Genomic DNA, 13,182 nt, shown 5'->3' with positions numbered 1-13,182 from the left:
TCAGGATTAGGCTTATCATTTCTGACACATGTTTCCACGCCTCGCGTGGTGGTTGATACGCCCCGCGTATTGGTGACTAGATCCCACGTGGTGCCTGTGGATTGAACAATTATTTCTGACCAAATGTTCCACACCCCGCGTAAAAGGAGGCACGCCCCGCGTATGTTGGTGGAATTTCACCCCTTGCTCGTACCTGAAACACAATTCTCGAGAGCCGAGTTAGCTTGACGTTTCTATTTCTAATTAAATCAAAAATAGGGAAAATTAACCGTAAGTACGGAATTTATTTTTATTTCGTTATTTTATTTAAAACACTTTATTTTTGCAATTAAACTTATTTATTTCATCTAAAACTAAACAGTAAATCACGCTAAAAGATAGGGACGAAACGCCCCTATCAGCAAGCACCACGTGCTTGGTATGACAGGCTGTTAAGCCCAAAATATACCTAAAATATCATATATAAATACGTTAAAATTACATTAAAATCATGTTAATTATATTCATTTGGAATACTTTTACGTCTTTATTTACTTCTTTGATGCAAGGTACTTAATTATTTGGTTAAATCCAAATAGGAGCGAAAACGGAGCGAAAATGGAGCTAAAATGGAGGAAAAACCTAAAAAACGTACCGAGAACGCATAACAGCCAGAAGAACGCTCAAGAAGGACGAAAAGCAGTCGAGAGACAGGGAAAATTCTCTCTGTCGCGACTGAGATTTTGAGAATCTCAGTCGCGACCTACGGAAGCCAGCTCGGGAGAAAAACAAAGTTTTCACTCGTCCCTATACCCCCTGTCGCGATTGAGATTTTCAGAATCTCAGTCGCGACAGCGAACCATTCTGCACACAAAACACATGTTTTAAATCGGAAAAACGCGTCTGTTCGTTCGGATAAAAGCAACCCTTCACCAGCGGACACGACCCATCATTTACAACCCTTCAACAACTATAAATAAGTGATCCATTTCAGAAATCAAGGTTGGAAAAAGTTAGAGAAATTAGAGAAGAAAGTTATTATGTTGAGTTTCTGATTCAGAAAAGAATCAGAAAGTTAGATTTCATTTCTGTGTAAACAATCGTGCTGTACACGAATTGTTATTAGATTAGTTACAAAAACAGTATTAGTTTAGTTTTCATTCTGGTAGTAGACGAGATCAGTCTCTATTCCGAAGATCCAGCGAGAAGAATTGACGGCTGAAGCGCATGAGGTTTGACGCACCTACGGAGTTTGAGAGAAAGATTGACAACCCGGATCTCAAAGTTTTCGTTACAATGCTATCCAAGTTTCTACTTCTCTGTTAACTTGTGAAAGTTCACATTTCATTAATGATATACCTATTTATTCAATATATTCTTACTGTTGATTATTTTGATATTGTTCTGACAAAATGATTTTCAAAATGATAAATTGGTGTTTTTATTAAAACGTTCTATTCCATCTTATTCATATAAGAACTTTGTTGAACACTTGACAGATTTAGTTTTTATGGATGACATGATCGCTGATCGCGGCTTATCAGACATAAAATACTAGTTTGATTAAGGTAGAAATCACCTCAACATCAGGGGGGTTTCTACAGTTCAAAGCCATTTAATTGAATAAATCGCTATATTGTTACATGTCCATAATCTTACAAAGTTAAAGTTGTTTTCTTTGCTTTATGAAAATAAGTTTTATACCTATTATTTATTCCAATTACGGAAGTATCTGTTTTGTAATCAAAATTCCAAAACAGAACTGTTCTCTAAACTCGATATAATCCTTCTATCTAATCCTAATTTACCAAAACCAATACAATCAATTAAACGTATTTCTTTTATTAAACCTAAACACGTGATTAAAACCGAATTAAATAAAGTTTTAGTTAAAAAGCGTTCCGTGTGGGTTCGATATCTTTTATTACTACAAGCGTATACCGTGCACTTGCGAAAATCGCTCAACAAATTTTTGGCGCCGTTGCCGGGGAACGCCAAAATTTTTGACAAAATTTTAAATTTTTCGTGTTTTATTTCGAATCTAGGTTTAAACATACTTATTTTAACTTTTATAATTTAATAATTTTCATTTACTAATTTATTTATTTTTCAAATTCTGTTTTGTAGGTAGTTTCGGTTCGTGCAAGATTTCAGGTTCATGCGCAGTTCTCGAAGTTCAGGCATTGTACCAGACCCTATAGACCCAGAAATTGAGAAAACCATTAGGAAGAACAAGAAAAATAAGAAAAACAAAAATAAGACCCCAGTAAAAACATATACCGAGCCAGAAAAAATGGCAGACCCACCAACACTTATGGATTACGCTAGGCCAGGTGTGGCCGGTGTGACCAATAGTATCGTTAGACCCAGAATCACCGCAAATCAATTTGAAATTAAGCCAGCTTTGCTTAATATGTTGCAAAATAATGTAACATTTTACGGGTTACCTAACGAAAATCCTAACACCCATTTAACAAATTTCCTTGAAATTTGTGATACTTTTAAAATCCCAGATGTGACTGCAGAAGCAATCAAACTTCGTCTCTTTCCCTTCACTTTGAAGGATAGAGCCAAAGAATGGTTAACTTCTATGCCAGCCGCAACTTTTGCCACTTGGGAACAATTAGCCCAAGCGTTTTTATCTAAATATTTTCCTTTAGCAAAAACCGCAAGAGTTATAAAGGAGTTAACATCTTTTTCTCAAAATGATAATGAGACTCTTTATGAAACTTGGGAACGTTTTAAAGAACTTCAACGTTTATGCCCACACCACCAATTACCCGCTGAACTTTTAATGCAAACATTTTACATTGGACTAAATCCTACAACTAGGGGTTCATTAGATGCTATCTCGGGAGGGCTATTTATGAAGAAAACATCAGCCCAAGCGAGAGAACTTTTGGAGGAAATGGCAATCAACAGCAGTATGTGGCCCGCGGAACGTGGACATATGCCGGTGGCAAAACCATCATCCTCAACCACACCATCAGTTAAAGGTATAGTTGAACTTGATCCAGTCGCGATGCTACAAGCCCAATTTTCTGATTTATCGCACAAAATTGACAAATTTATGGCACCACGCGATACCAATGGTAATCCATTCCAAACGGATGTGGACTACGAAAATATGAGTGAGATCGAACAGGTAAATTTTGTCCAAGGGCAAAACCAAACTAATAATCCTTATTCTAATACCTATAATGCTGGATGGAGGAATCATCCTAACTTTAACTGGAAAGATAACAGTAACAATAATACCAGTGCTAATCAAAATCGTACCACTAATTATCAAAATCAGTCAAGAGATACGATTAGCACTTTATCTTCTAAAATCGACAAGTTTATAGATGCTATCAGTGGAAAAATAAGTAATCACGACGATGGTTTTAAACGGATCGAAAATAAATTCGACCAGCTTATTAAAAACCACTCATCTAGCATCCATAATTTGGAGGTTCAAATTGGTCAACTTGCTAAATCAATTCCATCCCGAAAAGAGGGAAGTCTTCCCAGCCATACGGAAGAAAATCCGAAAGAGCAGGTGAAGGCTATTACTCTTCGTTCAGGAAAAAATTATCAAGGGCCTGAAATGCCCAAAGATGCAACATTACCAGGAACTGATTTACCAAAGTCCAAAGAAGATATCTTAAACACAAATAGTTCACCATTTGACACAAGTACCAAAACTTTTGTACCCAAGCCACCTTTTCCGCACAAAGTCCGAAATAAGGACTATGATAAACAACTTCTAACGTTTTTGGATAAACTCAAAAATTTGCACATCAATTTGACATTTATGGATGCAATCACACAAATTCCTAACTATGGTAAGTTTTTAAAGGATTTGATTTCGAAGAAAATCAGTTGGGAAGGAATCTCATCCATCTCGTTAACTGAAGACTGTAGTTCAATAGTATCAAGTAATTTGCCCACAAAACTCAAGGATCCCGGATGTTTTACCATTCCGTGTAAATTGGGAGATATTGAATTCCCAAGTTGTCTTTGTGATTTAGGAGCAAGTATAAACTTAATGCCGTTGTCTATTTTTAACAAGTTAGGTTTAGAAGAAGATATCAAACGTACCAATATGGTTTTGCAATTAGCGGATCAAACCACTAAGAGGCCATATGGTATAATTGAAGATGTTTTAGTCAAAGTCGATAAATTTATTTTTCCTACCAATTTTGTTATATTAGACTTTGCATATGATGTAAACTGCCCTTTAATTTTTGGTAGACCGTTTATGAACACGGGACGCGCTCTAGTAGATGTGTCGGAAGGGAAAGTAGTTTTAAGGATAGGAGAAGATAAGGTCGAGTTTAATATGAACAAAGCGATGAAATACCCTATGGAGGAATTCGCTTGTATGAAACTTGATTTAGTCGAGGAATGTGTCAATGATGTAATTCAGAGTGAAGAAATAATTGAACCTATAATAGGTGAGGAATTAGATGATAAGGACCCAGAGCCTTTGATTCGAGAAGATGGACCAGTTCCGCCTTCAATTGTAACACCCCCTAAATTAGAACTTAAAGAGTTACCCAGTCATTTGAGGTACGCTTTCTTAGGCGAAGGCGATTCTCTACCTATAATTATTTCTAACAAATTAACAAGCGCTCAAGAAGAAAAATTGAAAGAAGTTGTTAGAAATAGGATAGGAAGTATGGGATGGCAAAATTCAGACTTAAAAGGAATTAATCCTAGTATAGTTATGCACAGAATTCACTTAGAAGAGGATAAGCCACCTAAAGCGGATAGGCAAAGACGCTTAAATCCGAACATGAAAGAAGTAGTCAAAAATGAGATTACTAAACTTTTAGACAATGGAATCATTTATCCGATCTCGGATAGTGAGTGGGTTAGTCCAATCCATTGTGTACCTAAAAAGGGAGGCATAACTGTTGTAAGAAATGATGAAGGTGAACTGATACCTACACGAACCACCACCGGTTGGAGGGTTTGTATAGACTATAGGAACCTAAATAAAGCTACTAGGAAAGATCATTTTCCTCTACCTTTCATTGATCAAATGATCGAAAGGATAGCCGGGCATGCATTTTATTGTTTCTTAGACGGTTACTCCGGATTCTTTCAAATTTACATTTACTCGGATGACCAAGATAAAACAACATTCACATGTCCTTATGGAACATTTGCATATAGGAGAATGCCTTTTGGTCTATGTAATGCACCAGCAACATTTCAACGATGTATGACAGCAATATTTAATGACTTCATTGAAGACATAATGGAAGTTTTTATGGATGATTTTTCAGTTTATGGAGATTCTTTCGATGCATGTTTACAGAACTTAGATAAAGTATTGTCTAAATGTGAGGAAACGAATTTAGTATTAAATTGGGAAAAATGTCATTTCATGGTAGACGAAGGAATTGTTTTAGGTCATAAGATATCTGAAAAAGGTTTAGAGGTGGACAGAGCAAAGACTTCAGTTATAGAAAAATTACCCCCACCAACCACTGTTAAGGGAGTGAGATCATTTTTGGGTCATGCAGGTTTTTACAGACGGTTTATAAAGAACTTTTCTGTAATCTCCAAACCACTTACTAATTTGCTTATGAAGGATTCAACTTTTGATTTTAATAAAGATTGTTTACAAGCTTTCCATACCTTGAAAACGGCTTTAGTAAGTACACCTATAATATCGAAACCCGATTGGAATCTACCTTTCGAAATTATGTGTGATGCGAGTGACTTAGCTGTAGGATGTGTATTAGGTCAAAGGAAGGATAAGAAACTTCATGTTATATATTATGCGAGTCACACTTTGTCCGGTGCACAGCTAAATTACACCACAACTGAAAAAGAAATGTTAGCAGTAGTTTTTGCATGTGATAAATTTCGATCTTATTTGTTAGGATCTAAAGTCATCATTTATACTGATCATGCAGCTTTACGATATTTATTTGCTAAGAAAGATGCAAAACCACGTCTTATTAGATGGGTTTTACTATTGCAAGAATTTGACATTGAGATTAAAGACAAAAAGGGAGTTGAAAACCTGGTCGCCGATCATCTATCAAGACTTGAGGATGAAAACGGTCCCATCGGTGAAACATCAGGCATTCGAGATGATTTCCCCGATGAACATCTCATGCAAGTATAAAGTGTCATAGCTCCATGGTATGCGGACATTGCCAATTACTTAGCCGCACATGTTGTGCCAGATGGATTGACTTCTCAGCAAAAGAAGAAATTCTTTTCAGAAGTTAAGAAATATTTTTGGGAAGATCCATTCTTGTTCAAAACATGTGGCGATGGAATACTTAGGAGATGGGTTAGTGAGTTTGAACATGACTCTATAATATTAGAATGTCATGCTAGCGCTTACGGAGGTCATAATAGCGTAAGCAAAACAGCAGCTAGAATACTTGAATGCGGATTCTTTTGGCCTACTCTGTTTAAAGATGTCCGTTCATTTATTATCCGTTGTGATAAATGTCAAAGAACAGGGAATATAGGAAGGAAAGATGAGATGCCTCTTACGAATGGTCAAGCAGAAATTTCAAATAGAGAACTCAAATGGATACTTGAGAAAACAGTTTCGTCTTCTAGAAGAGACTGGGCACATAAACTTAACGATGCATTATGGGCATACCGTACTGCATTTAAAACACCCATCGGAATGACACCTTATAGATTAGTCTATGGTAAAGCTTGTCATTTGCCGGTTGAATTAGAACATAAAGCATATTGGGCTATAAAAACCCTTAATTATGATTTGCAAAGCGCAGGGAAAAAGCGTTTGTTTGACTTAAACGAGTTGGATGAATTACGCTATTTGTCCTACGAAAATGCAAGAATTTATAAGGAAAAAATTAAAAAGTGGCATGATGCCAAAATCAGAATTAAAAACTTTAATGTTGGGGATAAAGTCTTACTTTTTAATTCGAGATTAAAATTATTTCCAGGTAAGCTAAAATCTAGATGGGCTGGACCATTTTTGGTTGTTAAAACATTTGATTACGGAACATTGGACCTAGAAAAGTCTAATGGCGAACGATTTAAGGTCAATGGTAATCGTTGCAAGATTTATTTCGACGGAGCTCCAATTCAAGCAATTGAATCCGTGGATAAATTCTACGAAAATTAATTTATTTAGTTTTCATGTTTTTAATTTATAGTTTTTTCTTGTTTTATGTTCATCATTCTTATTCTTTTTCTTTTTAATTTATTTATTTTTATTTTTATTTTATTTACTTTAATTTTTATTTTTATTTTTATTTTTATTTTTGTGTACAAATGAGTTTTGTTCGCATTAAAATTTTAATTTAGTCATGTTTTGAAAATGATTTCATTAAGTGTTAAGTGTTATTGAGAAATTAAATATTCCAAAATCTCAGTTGAGATTTTTCATATTCCAGGATTTGGAAATCTCAGTTGAGATTCCGAAAATCTCAATTGGGAATTTTTTTTGTCTTTTTGCATTTGAAATAACTGTAAGGGATTACAGTCTTCTTTCTTTAAAATTTCTGTCAGTTGAATCAGAGAGGTATCACTTTGGCACCTTTTTCTTTCTAACAGACACAACCTTTCACTTATAGGATTTATATATTCCTGTAGGATCAGACTTCTTCCATTTCATTTCATCTTTCTGAATTTCTTTCTCAAATTCTCAAATCCTACAGACTTCATTTTCTTTTCTCTCACAGACATGACTAAGTCTTTGAAAAATGTTCAAAAACACACTTCTTCTCAAAAAGGGAAAGTTGATATCTCCGATCGATATGGTGCATGGTTTCCCATTTATAACCATGACGAGGGGAAACGCTTTCTGCAATTCAGATATGCTCAATTCTTTGGCATGATGTATCTAGATGAGTTTCTGAACGAGGAACTCGGGATAAGCAAAGACATTGATCGCTATCTGACTAATTTGGGTTGGTCCAAATTTGTTTCTATGAAATTTCCTATAATTGGAAATTGGGTTCTGGAATTTTTCTCCACCGTTAGGTTCGTCAACAAGAGACGTGTTCGTCTCAGTTTTTGTTGTGAGGGAGAGGTATTCACTTTTGGATATCCAGAACTACATAATTGGTTTGGTTTTCCACCCCGAGACACAACTCAACACCATCCTGGAAGGGATATGACTTCTAGAGATATATGGAGGATGTTAACAAGATTTTGGCGATTCAATCCACGTCTTGCCTTCAACAAATCCATTAATTCTAATTCCATGTTGTATCTGCATAAGTTCCTTTGTCACAGCCTTTTTGGTCGAGTCAGTAGCAATATTGTGAAAGATACTGATCTCTATGTGTTGGGCGACATTTTCCAAGGCAACTCAGTGAACTCCTCAAAGATTCTAATGGAGGGGTTAGTTGCTGCTTCCCGTTCGAAGAAACGGAAGATTGGGTTCGCCAACATCATTTGTGGAATCATATTAGGAGCCAAGGGAACCATTTCTGTCCCTTGGACTGATACGGAACCATTCCCTATTCTAGACTACGAGTTCTTGGAGAACGAGGGGCTTGTTAAACGAGTTTTCCGTTCTGGTCCAACATTCCTTTCTGCACCAGAGAGGTAAGTCTTCATTCAAACGAAGATTAACAGGGCCAATGCACGTCGTTTGTCATTTACTTAGGGATATATTATGTGTTTCTGTCTGTTGTTTTAATATATATGAGTGTTTGTTTGTAATTTATGTTTTTATAATGTTTCTATGTAAATATATATATTATGGTATTGTTTCTATTTTAGATTATAATAAATAGAAGTGCATTAATTCATTAGTTTATTTCTTTTATTCAAGGACCAACCTTTGGTTTTCCTTTAATTTAATATTTCAGTTTTGTTTATCTCAGTTTCAGGGATTAATATTCACATTAATGTCACTTACTTCTAAGAGGAATTGGTTTAGAAGTGTTAAAATCACCCACAACAGTCCCAATTTTACCCAGATTTTTCAAATTCTCAGTTGAGATTACGAATTCTCAGTTGAGACAGCAGAGGACAAAAATTCAGCAAAAATTTCGTCCCCCTACCTACTTGCTGTCGCGACTGAGATTTTGAAAATCTCAGTCGCGACTTGCGACCTACAGGGACGGGATTGGGGTCGAATTCTCACTCTCTTTCCTATTCCTACTCTATTTACTACTCTATTCGCCTATCCTAATCAATACCTATTACTTACACCTATTTAAATCACCTCTTTTTACACCAATCACTCATCTTTTCTCTTCCCAATACCAAGATTCACTCATCTTCCCCATAAATATTTACCCTATTCATCTTCTTCTTCCCCAATTCACCACCATTATCTTTTATTCTAACTTTCATCCTTTCATATTTTCTTCATTCCATTCACCAATTTCACAAACAAAAAACTATGCCTAGACAAAAGACCGTTGCAAACAAAGCTAAGGCCACCGAGATCACTAGATTACGGGTTCAATATGGAGCACCATTCGATATTACGACGGAAGCCGAAGGACGCAAATATCGCTGATTTTCTAATAGCCAAATAGAGTTCGTCGACATGCTTTTTCTTGACACCGATACGGTAAACACACTTTCTTTTACCGAGCGTATTGATGAATTTCTTACCGTTCTTGGTTGGAAACGATTTGCTAGTATGCGTTTTCCTAGTCTTAAATCGCATGTTATTGAGTTTTTGGTTACTCTAACTTATGACAAGAAGAAAGGGGTTATCTCTTTTCGGAATGATGGAGTCCGTTATGATGTTGGGTATGCGGCCATGAACCGTTGGTTTGGTTTTCCTACTCGGAATTTTTATTCAAAGCCAAAGCCTTTTAATTCACACACGGTTTGGAATACTTTAACCGGTTTAGATGTTTTTAGTCCAAAGAATACATCTAGTAAGCTACTTAAGGATGATTGTATATTCTTCTTTCACAAGTTTTTATCATTCTCCTTATTTGGTCGTGTTAAAAGTTCAAAAGTGCAAGTTCGTGATTTGGTTGTGTTAGATGCTATTTTTAAGGGTTTGACCATTGATAGTATTGAGATGATATTTACTAATTTAGTTCGAGCTTCCAAGTCCCGCAATAAGCAAGTGCCTATGGGTAATTTAATTACCGGCATTGTTTTGGGCGCTCGAGGTGAATTAGCGGATTATCAAAATATGCCTCATGTTGGTTTACCTTTCTTGGATCTCACGGCACTTTAAAGGGCCAATTTATTGAAGAAAATGGGACCGCCCGCCTTTATATCTTATGCGGATCGCACAAGACGTGTTTTTACTACCATAGGTAGTGAAGCCTCGGGTTCTCAAGGTTTGGGTGCCCAAGATGATGAAGAGGAAGATGAAGAGGAATTTGATGAAGAAGAAGAGGAGGAGGAGAATGTTGATGTTAATGCCACCGAGCAAGTAAATGTGGAACCAAATGAAGAAGAACAAGTTGGATGGCAACGTATTTTGACACAAATAAACGAGCATAACCGTCACATGAATTTGCGGTTAGATGAAGTCGTTGCCAACAATGCCGAAATGAGTTCAAGGATCACTACGTTGAGTCGTGAGCACAAATCTACTCATCGCCGGTTGCTCTCTTTCTTCCGACGCCAAGGAGTTGAGACTACGCCTTCTCCACCACCTTCGCCTTGATAGGTTTTATCCTTTCTATCTTTAACTCATTTCCATTCTTATTATTATGTCTTGTTCAATTTGGTACAATATTTCAAATTATGTTTGATACAATTTTCTTTATTATTATGTTTGAATGTTATCGTACTATATTTTTCATTTCTAATTCGTATGGTTTATTTCGTACTATTTTTCGTGTTTTATCGCTTTTTGCACCAATGAGGACATGGTCCAAATTAAGTGTGGGAGGAGGTATTTCATATTATTCATTTTTGTTTTTAAAGTACGAATGAATGCAACGAACAAGAATGAATGCTATTTATTTTGCATATTGTTATTCAATTTTAAGTAAAGTATAATATGCAACATTTTTCAAAAAACAAATGCAACATTTTTGTTTATACAGTGCACCACTTTTTGGCAATTTTTCATAAACATATATTTTTTTTTAAGTATATAATTCATATGTTTCAAATAAATTCTACTCTTAAAATAATGTTAAGCATGTTTTAAGGTTATTATTATTGATAGAAATAATATTTCTATACGGGTAATATTTTTACAAATATTTTTACAAATCTCCGATACGATTTTATCAAAAAAACGTCTCGAGTAAATGTATATAAGTAAAATTTCTTTAGTTTCAAATCTCTACTTTATATCATGAATTCATGATAAACATAAATCTTATTTTCAATTTTCAATTAGGTTTATAGGCATAAATCAAACTAACAACTTTAGCTTTTTAGCTCGATATTATTTTTCGTCTTACATTAAAAACCAATTGAAGTTTTTAAGGAAACTTTAGCCATAATACATGTTGAATTTCAAGTCAATATAGGATGAATGTGCTATTTTTCTTTCCCAATTTTATTTTCATGTTAATTAAATCAAGTAGTCGTATTCATAACTTTTGGCCACGATTGCGACCACCCTTATCACGGTCGAGGTATGAAAGGAACGTTAAAAAAAAAAAAAAAAAATTAAATTAAAGCAAAAATTAAACGTGTTTAAAGTTTTAAGTAACGATTGCGTCCACCCATGGCATGGTCGGTACCTCTTAAACGAACACGAAAGCAACTTAATTCGTATAAAGTTACGATCGAGACCACCCTTATCTTGGGCGTAACTAAGCAATTATATTAAACCTAAGTCCTTAAATCTATATTTGTAATAGTTTAGGTTTGGGAAAGGAAATTTTGTGCTTAGAAATGCCTTGAGACGAAAGATTCGGAAACATGCGTGCTTACACCGTCCCGAATACTTCAATATAAAAATTGAAATACAAGACGAGTAATATATCTCTTTTACACTAGCTAGTTTGATGTTTTGCGTATAAATTTACCATGAAAAGTTTATCTTTTGGTTTAAATAATTCAAAGAGGAATATATGGATATATGTTCTATTTATAAAGAGATTGATTAAAGGATAAATTCAGTGAAATTTTGCTCGGGACTAGCAAAAGCTTAAGTGTGGGAGTTTGTTAAGCCCAAAATATACCTTAAATATCATATATAAATACGTTAAAATTGCATTAAAATCATGTTAATTATATTCATTTGGAATACTTTTACGTCTTTATTTACTTCTTTGATGCAAGATACTTAATTATTTGGTTAAATCCAAATAGGAGCGAAAAAGGAGCGAAAACGGAGCGAAAACGGAGCTAAAATGGAGGAAAAACCTAAAAAACGTACCAAGAACGCATAACAGCCAGAAGAACGATCAAGAAGGACGAAAAGCAGTCGAGAGACAGGGAAAATTCTCTCTGTCGCGACTGAGATTTTGAGAATCTCAGTCGCGACCTACGGAAGCCAGCTCGGGAGAAAAACAAAGTTTTCACTCATCCCTATACCCCCTGTCGCGACTGAGATTTTCAGAATCTCAGTCGCGACAGCGAACCATTCTGCACACAAAACACATGTTTTAAATCGGAAAAACGCGTCTGTTCGTTCGGATAAAAGCAACCTTTCACCAGCGGACACGACCCATCATTTACAACCCTTCAACAACTATAAATAAGTGATCCATTTCAGAAATCAAGGTTGGAAAAAGTTAGAGAAATTAGAGAAGAAAGTTATTATGTTGAGTTTCTGATTCAGAAAAGAATCAGAAAGTTAGATTTCATTTCTGTGTAAACAATCGTGCTGTACACGAATTGTTATTAGATTAGTTACAAAAACAGTATTAGTTTAGTTTTCATTCTGGTAGTAGACGAGATCAGTCTCTATTCTGAAGATCCAGTGAGAAGAATTGATGGCTGAAAGCGCATGAGGTTTGACGCACCTACGGAGTTTGAGAGAAAGATTGACAACCCGGATCTCAAAGTTTTTGTTACAATGCTATCCAAGTTTCTACTTCTCTGTTAACTTGTGAAAGTTCACATTTCATTAATGATATACCTATTTATTCAATATATTCTTACTGTTGATTATTTTGATATTGTTCTGACAAAATGATTTTCAAAATGATAAATTGGTGTTTTTATTAAAACGTTCTATTCCATCTTATTCATATAAGAACTTTGTTGAACACTTGACAGATTTAGTATTTATGGATGACATGATCGCTGATCGCGACTTATCAGACATAAAATACTAGTTTGATTAAGGTAGAAATCACCTCAACATCAGGG

The 13,182-nt window shown here is 35.2% G+C and overlaps 1 non-coding gene across 1 annotated transcript; it reads right to left on the bottom strand.

Annotated features, from left to right (window-relative positions):
• Nucleotides 1-2,650: 2,650 nt before the first annotated feature.
• LOC136228192 (small nucleolar RNA R71) lies at nucleotides 2,651-2,757 on the bottom strand. Its single transcript, XR_010688525.1, has one exon. It is a non-coding gene; the product is annotated as a small nucleolar RNA R71 (small nucleolar RNA).
• Between the last annotated feature and the right edge of the window lie 10,425 nt (nucleotides 2,758-13,182).

This window comes from Euphorbia lathyris, chromosome 4 (assembly GCF_963576675.1).
Source record: "Euphorbia lathyris chromosome 4, ddEupLath1.1, whole genome shotgun sequence".
Taxonomy (NCBI): domain Eukaryota; kingdom Viridiplantae; phylum Streptophyta; class Magnoliopsida; order Malpighiales; family Euphorbiaceae; genus Euphorbia; species Euphorbia lathyris.
Note: the sequence above shows the minus strand (reverse complement) of the source record. Positions and strands in the feature narration are given on the sequence as shown.